We start from the raw sequence: 8,569 nt of genomic DNA on the forward strand, positions 1-8,569 counted from the left end.
TGATCCTGGAGAACAGTGTGAGAACGGACATCTTCTGGTCCATGAACGTGCTGTACTTGTCCATTTATTTGTGTCTCCTTTAATTTCTCCCAGAAATATTTTGTAGCTTTGAACATACATGTTTTCCACTTACTCTAAGCACTTCATTTTTCATTGTTTGTAAATGGTATGGTATACTTAGTTTTATTTTCCAATTGTTTGTTGCTAATATATAGAAATACAATTTTTTTGTGTATTAGTTGTGTAGGTATCCTGTAACCTTGCTAATTTGCTTTTTGGTTCATGGTTCTTTCTCTTTTTTTTGACACCCCCCCACCCCCAGCAAATTCCTTAGGATTTTCTACATCTTGATTAAGTCATTTGTGACAATATATAGTTCTACTTCTTCCTTTCCTGGGTGTTCCTGCCCCCTTTGCATTATATCCCCTGGCTGGGACCTCCGTACCATTTTGAATAGAAGTGGTGAGAGCCACTCTCTCTGTTATTGAACATAGTGGGAAGGTGTGTAATCTTTCACCATGAAGTATGATGTTTCCTGTAGGTTATCTGTAAACATCCTTTATCAGATTAAGGAAGTTTGTGTCTATTCTGAACTTCCTGAGGGTTTTTTACATTTGCTAGTGTTGAATTTTGTCAAACACTTTTCTGCATGCAGTGAGAGGATTATATCTATAAATTTTCTTCTTTATTCTATTAGTGTGGCGAATTAGATTGATGTTCTAATGTTAAACCTTATGTTCCTGGGATATTTGTTTGTGATATATTACTTGTTTTATGTATTGCTAATTCAATTTGCTAATATTTTATTAAGGATTTTTATGTTTATTTTTATGTATGATATTAGTCTGTACTTTTCTTGTAAACCTTTATCTAGTTTTTGTATGCAGGTAAAATTTGACCTAAAAAATGAGCTGGAAAGAGTTTTTCCTTTATTTTCTGAAGGGGTAAAGATTGATATTGTTTTATTCTTGAATGTCTGATGGAGCTGACCAGTGACACCATCCAGGTGAGGTGTTTTCTTTGTAGAAAGGTTTTAAATGGTGAATTCAACAACTTTAATAGACACAGCTATTCAGATTTCATATTTCTTATATATTAATAAATGTTGACAAATTGTGACATTTAAGAAATGTTTTCATTTCCTCTAAGTTATCAAATTCATCTGTATAAAATTCTTAATAATATTCCTTTATTGGTCTTCTAAACTTCATATGATCCCCTAGGATACCTCATCTTTCATTTCTAATATTAGTAACTTATGGAGTAGTTTTCTCTTTGATCAATCTAGCCAGAAGTTTATCAACTTTATTGATTTCTTCAAAAAACTATCTTTATATTATTGATTTTCTCTGCTTTTTTTCTAGTACATTAGATTTTTACTTTCTTATTTCCTTTTTTCTTACTTATTTGGGTTTATTTTATTTTTTCTTTTTTTGAGACAGAGTCTCACTTTGTCACTCTCGGTAGAGTACTATGGTGTCACAGCTCACAGCAATCTCATGGGCTTAAACGATCCTTTTGCCTCAGCCTCCCGAGTAGCTGGGACTACAGGCGCCTGCTACAACACTTGGCCATTTTCACAGACAAGGTCTCATCCTTGCTCAGGCTGGTCTTGAAACAGTGAGCTCAGGCAATCCACCCGCGTTGGCCTCCCAGAGTGCTAGGATTACAGGCATGAGCCAGCATGCCCGGTCCTTATTTGGGTTTAATTTGTTGCTGTTTTCTAGATTTCTAAAATGGAATCTTAGATCAATGATTTTAGACCTTTCTTTCCTAATACAACCATTTAAAGGTACAAATTTTTTTATAAGTATGGCATTAACGTTATCTCACAAATATTGATAAGTTGTATTTTAATTATTATTTAGTTCAAAATATTTCATGTCCCTTTGTTTACTTACTTAACCCTCAAGTTTTCTGTGTGCATTATTTAATTTCTAAATATTCCATTCTTTAGATGTCATATAACTTTTTTTTTTTTTAAGACAGAGTCTCAAGCTGTCACCCTGGGTAGTGCTGTGGCATCACTGCTCACAGCAACCACAAACTCTTGGGCTTAAACGATCCTCTTGCTTTAGCCCCCCAGGTAGCTGGGAATACAGGAGCCTGCCACAGCACCCAGCTATTTTTGGTTTTAGTTGTCATTGTTGTTTGGCAGGCCAGGGCTAGATGTGAACCCACCAGCTTAGGCGTATGTGGCTGGCCCCTTAGCTGCTTGAGCTGCAGAAGCTGAGCCATAACTTTTTGTTTAATTTCTAATTAAGTACTGTTTTATTTAGAGGGCATACTCTGTATAACTCAAATCCTTTTAGTTGTATAGAGACCTATTTTATGGCCTAAGGTATCACCAATCCCGGAGAATGTTTAACGTGCCCTTGACAGGCATGTTGCTGCGTGCAGCGTCCTGTAAGCATCCTTGCATGTTTCTGAAGTCCGTGCACCCTCAGTAATTTTGGGTTTACTTGTTCTATGTGTTTCTGAGAGCAGGGTATCATAAGATCCCACCATAATGGTGGATTTGCCTATTTATCTTTTCAGTTCTATTAGTGTACTTCATTTTTTAATCTCTGTAATAAGGTACGTAGACATTTAGAATTGTTAGATATCCTTGATGAACTGACTTTTTTCATTACAAAATGTTCATTCTTATCCCTGGGAATATTCCCTGTAGTAAAGTCTGCTTTGATTTCAATATACCAAATCAACTTCCTTATGATTAGCACTTGCATTTTGCAAATTATTCCATTATTTTACATTGCTTTTATTTTTTTGCTCTTAACTTTTCTTTAGACTTAAAGTACATGTCAGGCAGACAGTGTATTGTCACTTCTTGCTCCTTTAATACAGTTTCATCATCTTGGCCTTCTCAATGGATGGTTTACACCAGTTTCATTCAATGTCGTTATTGGGATGTTTGGGTTTTAATTTACCATCTTGCCATTTGCTAGTCAACTCATCTGTTCTTTGTATTCTTTATCTTCCTTCTGTGGATTAATTGATTGTTTTTTACTCCACTTATCCCTTCTATTGGCTTATGTATTATAATTCCTTATTTTATCTTTCTCATGGTTGCAATAGGGATTACAATATGCATCATTATCTCATTAATAATTTATTGGATGTATGAGGGTTGGGAGAAGGAAGATTAAGAATGACATTCAAATATCTGGCCCAGGCAAGAAGAGGGACCACTTTCTGAGGTGGTGAAATTTGAAGGAAGATTGTAGAGTTTGGGGGTGATGAAGTAGCTAATGATGTGGTCAGTTTCAGGAAAGTTGCAATGAAAGTGTTCCTGAGGCATCCAGAAGAAGACGATGACTGGCAGGCTGTTCCACATGTGGTCCAGGGAGCCAGCAGCTGGGCAGCAGGGAGCAGGCAGATGGGAAGCAGGGGACAGGCAGGGGGGCAGCAGGGAGCAGGCAGGTGAGCAGCAGGGCACAGGCAGGTGGGTGGCAGGGGAGCAGGCAGGTGGGCAGCAGGGGACAGGCAGGTGGGCAGCCGGGCACAGCAGGCCAGTGGGCAGCAGGGGCACAGGCAGGTGGCAGCAAGGCACAGCAGGCCCGTGGGCAGCAGGGGTGCAGGTAGGTGAGCAGCAGGGCACAGGCAGGTGGGCAGCAGGGAGCAGGCAGGTGGGCAGCAGGGCACAGGCAGGTGGGCATCAGGGAGCAGGCAGGTGGGCAGCAGGGGACAGGCAGATGGGAAGCAGGGAGCAGGCAGATGGGCAGCAGCGGACAGGCAGGTGGGCAGCCGGGCACAGCAGGCCAGTGGGCAGCAGGGCACAGGCAATTGGGCAGCAAGGCACAGCAGGCCCGTGGGCAGCAGGGGTGCAGGTAGGTGAGCAGCACGGTACAGGCAGGTGGACAGCAGGGGGCAAGTAGGTGGGCATCAGGGAGCAAGCAGGTGGGCAGCAGGGGTGCAGAGAGGTGGGCAGCAGGGAGCCAATGGGCAGCAGGGGTGCAGGCAGTTGGGCAGCAGGAGCACAGGAAGATGGGCAGCAGGGAGCAGGGTGGTCGTTGGATCAATAGGAACTCAGGGGTCTAGTAACAGAGAGTGTGTGAGGGGACAAGAGAAGTTTTTAGGACCATGCCCCAGTGAACCCCAATGTTTTAGGGACCCAAAGAAAGACAAAAGAGGTGTGAGAGGAGAGTCAGAGAAGGAGTAGATCAAGGTGATTGAAGTAATGGAGGCCACAGAAATAAGGGGCTTAGCAGTTGTCTCCAGGGTGCTGGCCTGAGAGCCTTTCTGAAAGGGTGTGAAGGGGACTCAAAGATCATTAATGGTGCACAAATGGTGTATCTATTCAACATTTATTAAAACAACTTTAAAAAGACCTAGGTAATGGTCAACTGCTGCCGACAGGTGGATTGAGAGGACGTCTGTCAGGTGTGCACTGTCATCTAGGGACATGGGAGCCCAAGGGGACATCAGTGGGGCAGATTCTTCAGAGGGCTCCTTCTCCAGCCCTTTGGTCCTAAGTGGATTGTCCCAAACCTTGTGCTGACCATGGTGGGATTCAAACTCCAGTGGGCTCAGCTCTGAGCGGGTTTGAGGAAATGGACTCTGTGAGTCAGGATGTATCTTTCAGGGGAATTTGTGTGACCTGCCTGAGTTGGCACACAGTCCTCAGCAGGGCTTGGCTGTGGGTCAGGCCCTTGGAGGAGGTGAACCGTTAACCAGACCCAAGGTTGCCCAGAGGGTAAGGCGGAGGGGTGCAGCTGAGGATGTCAGAGCATTGGCTGGACAAATGGCCACAGGCGGGCTGTAGGGCCCCTGGGGATGGTTGTTTTGCTCTGGGAGCTGCTGTCCCTGCAGGCAGGATTTGCAGCCCTTGCCTCTCCCACGGTCATGTAGTTAACCATCCCCCAGCTGCCAGACAGCAGTGGTTCTGCAGAATCTTATCAGTCTGCCTTGTCTGTGTCAACTTCCTGAAAACCTAACCACCCCCTACCCCCGACTGAGCGTGCAGACTGTCACTGATTACAGAGGTGGAGGACAATGTCAGGGCCCACCAGCTTGAGATCTGGCCAGAGGTGTTCAGCAAACATGTGCTTGGGAAGAACAGCAGTGGATGGAGGATGGCTAGAAGAAGCTGGTGGACAGTGGCTTCCCAAGACACCCTGGAGGCTGGGCAGGTGTAGGGGGGAAGCAGGGCTGAGAGATCTGGGCGGGGGCAGGACACTGCTGATGTGCAGTGGGGTGTGTGCAGGTGTGTGTGCACACGAGATTCTGGCACAGGGACTGAAGCTGTCTTCAGACTGTGAAAGTGGGCAAACGCCCAGTAAAAACACATTAGCTCTTGCCTAATGCCTCATGTAGAACCTGACCTGGCTATAACCCTAACCCTAAGCCCAGCTCTGATCCAGAAGTCCCCTGGCTGTACTCCATACCTCACACTGACCCTTACCCTCTTTCCTGCTCCAGCCATCACCCACACATGCTATCCATCATCCTCCATACCTCTGGGCCTTCCTGCCTCTCACAACCCATCACCATCAGTCCACTCTCCTGGCCTTGCTGCTCCTTCTCCAGCCCTTTGGTCCCAGGTGGATTGTCCCAAACCTTGTGCTGTCACCAGGAAAGAGCTTGACTGGCCATTCCAATTCTTTCCTCTTTAGACCCCCCTCCTGGGACTTGAGCCACTTCCTGCCCCTCCCAGGCCTTGGTTTACCCACCTGTGCAGCATGGGGCTGGGGCTGGGGCTGGGGCTGGGGCCAGAGGCCACCCAAATGAGTGGAGGCAGCTCAGCCCTCTGTTTTCAGAGCCTCTGCTCTGCAGGACCCTCCCATGCCTGTGTGAAATGGGCTTTACCTCCCCTTGGGAGGGCCCTGGCCAGCGCCCACCTGTGTGAGGCCCTCTGGGGCAGGACCATGGGGAGCAGGCATCATGACACTTCCATCCTCCTGGCTCAGGCTCACATGGGCTCACAGCACCCTCTCTCTACCCTAGGGCTCCTCCCATGGATGTGGCTTGGCAGAAATGTGTGTGTACATGGGTATACATTGGCATGTGTATATACGTGTGTAATGTGTGTACATGTGTATATGTTGGCATGTATATATGCATGTTTGTGTGTACATTGGCTTATGTGTATATGTGTGTACATGGGTGTATGCTGGCATGTGTGTACCTGTGTGTACATTGGCATGTGTATGTATATGTGTGTGTAAGGTGTGTACATGTGTGTACATTGGCATGTGTATATGCATGTAATGTGTGTATGTCTATATGTGTGTGATGTGTGTACATTTGCTTGTGTATATGTGTGTGTAATGAGTGTAGATGTGTATGTGTGTGTGTAATGTGTGTACATGGGTGTACATTGGCGTGTGTATATGTGAGTAATGTGTGTATGTGTATATGTGTACCATGTATGTACATGGGTGTATATTGGCATGTGTATATGCGTACATGTTTGCTCATGTGTACACATATGTGGGCACATGTGTATTATGTTTGCATTAGTGTGTATGTGTATATGCAGACGTGTACATGTGTGTACATGTGTATTTGCATATGTATGTGCTCTGTCATGTGTGGCTATGTAAATGTGCATGTATATAGTGTATGTGTGCACAAGCATGTACATATATATGTCTGCATGCATGTCTATGTGTGCGTATGCATATCTGTGTCCATGACACACATATGTATAGGTGAGGGATGCTGTTTTGCACCTGCCACCAGGGACCCATCATGCCCAAGTGCAGTCACTTGGACTTCATGAAGCCTGTATGGCACCCTGCCTTCCTGCTTAGGTAGCACCAGAACACCTGTTGGCCAAGTCCCCTCCCAGGCTCACTATGGCCACATGGCCCTTCTCCATCTGCTCCTCTGCAGCTGATGCTTAACATTCACTCATTTCAGGGCCACTGAGGAGACCCCAACTTATGCACCACTGCACAGTTGAAGGAAAAGTCACCACAGACTCCTATATTCTCTGTGGATTGCTGGTGGGAGGATGGCCATATTTGGTTTTGAGCTTTAATTTTAGAAATTTTCAAACAGACACAGCAGAGTACTGAGCCTGCGTGGCATCCCTCCACCCTAGGCCATGGTCAGACCGTGGCTGACGCAGCCTCACTGCACTTCCCTCCACCTACCAGCCCAGCGTGTTTGGAAATAAAGGCCAGACATTATGTAATTTTAGCCCCAAAACTTCAGTTCCTAAAGAATGAGGCCAACTTTACTCAAGGGGGCACCACAGCAGGGTTTGCAGTAGGGGAGAGGGATTTGGCACAACTCCCACCTTATACACTAAAAATGATAATCACTTATTTGATTTAGATCAAATTTAGATTTGATTTGGATCTGAGGAGTCTGACTCCAGGCCCCACGCCTCTGTGTGATTGTTCAGGCCCCACAGGGAGCCTTCATGTTCCTGCACATCCCACCCGCTGGGCACTCCAAAGCTGGGGCTACCCTTCCTCACACTCTTCCCCCTCCTTCATCCAGCCCCCAGCTTCATAAAAAGGCAAGTGCCCTTTGGTAGTGAGATGACCCCTTCTGCCTGCCTGGTGTCATCCTCACAGAAAAATGGATACCCACCAAGAAGTTGGCACCAGCCTCCCGGCAGGGTGTACATCCAATCTGCATGTCCTCCCCGCCTCTTCACTCACCTCCTAGGGCTCCTGCACCCCGAGTGCTACTCAATGTGGCCCCCCCACAGCTGACATTCTCTTGCTGGGTGCTAGGCTCTAGAAGCTTCACCAGGCTCAAGTGTGACTCCCTAGTGGGGTGTCTGGTGGTGTCCATGAGTGACTGGGGTGGGGACTGACGACTTTATCTGCTACATGAGGTGAGGTGACCATACATGTGGCAGGCAGCCTCCAACAGGGCCCTACCATCCCTGCCTCCTGCTATTGTAACTTCTGCCCCTTGTGGGAGCCGGGGGGCGGCTGGGCTTACTGACCACTTACAGTGAACAGAATATTGCAAAAGCCATGCGGCAGCCTCACTTCTGAGATTAGGTGGCAGAGCCTGGGCCCTGTCTTAGCTTCTGTGTAACTCGCCCTGAGGGGAGCCAGTTGCCACATTGAGAGCTGTCCTGAGAACAGACACAGATGGCCCAGAACAGCAGCCAGGGCAGGTGAGGCCCACAGTCCAGCTTCCCATGGGGAACCAATCCTGCCAACACCCCTGGGGAGGGGCCTTCAGATAAGACCACAGCCCCCATGACAACTTAACAGCAGAGGCCCCAGCTTGGCTGAGCCCGGATCCCTGACCCACAGAGACTGGGAGATAATAACTCTTCTTTGTTCTAAACTGTTCATTTTAGAGTACATTTTTTTTTTACATAGTAATGGATAACAGTGCATAACTGATATAATAGATGATGAGTTCTAACGCTGGTTTTGCTAAGTCATTGGGATTCACAAAGTACTGATACTCTGATTCTCTCTTCCTTCACCGTGTATTAGCTGGAATAAATCTGTAGAGAAGTTTCCCTTCATTAAGTATTTGGTCATGTCAAGGTATAGTTTGCATGGGAAAGGCAGAATAAATGCTGATCCTTTCCCTTTATTTGTTAATATTCATTTTTAAAATAATCAGCTGTTTTACTAACAGCTTT

This window comes from Otolemur garnettii, unplaced genomic scaffold (assembly GCF_000181295.1).
Source record: "Otolemur garnettii isolate 467f Iridium unplaced genomic scaffold, OtoGar3 scaffold00133, whole genome shotgun sequence".
Classification (NCBI taxonomy): domain Eukaryota; kingdom Metazoa; phylum Chordata; class Mammalia; order Primates; family Galagidae; genus Otolemur; species Otolemur garnettii.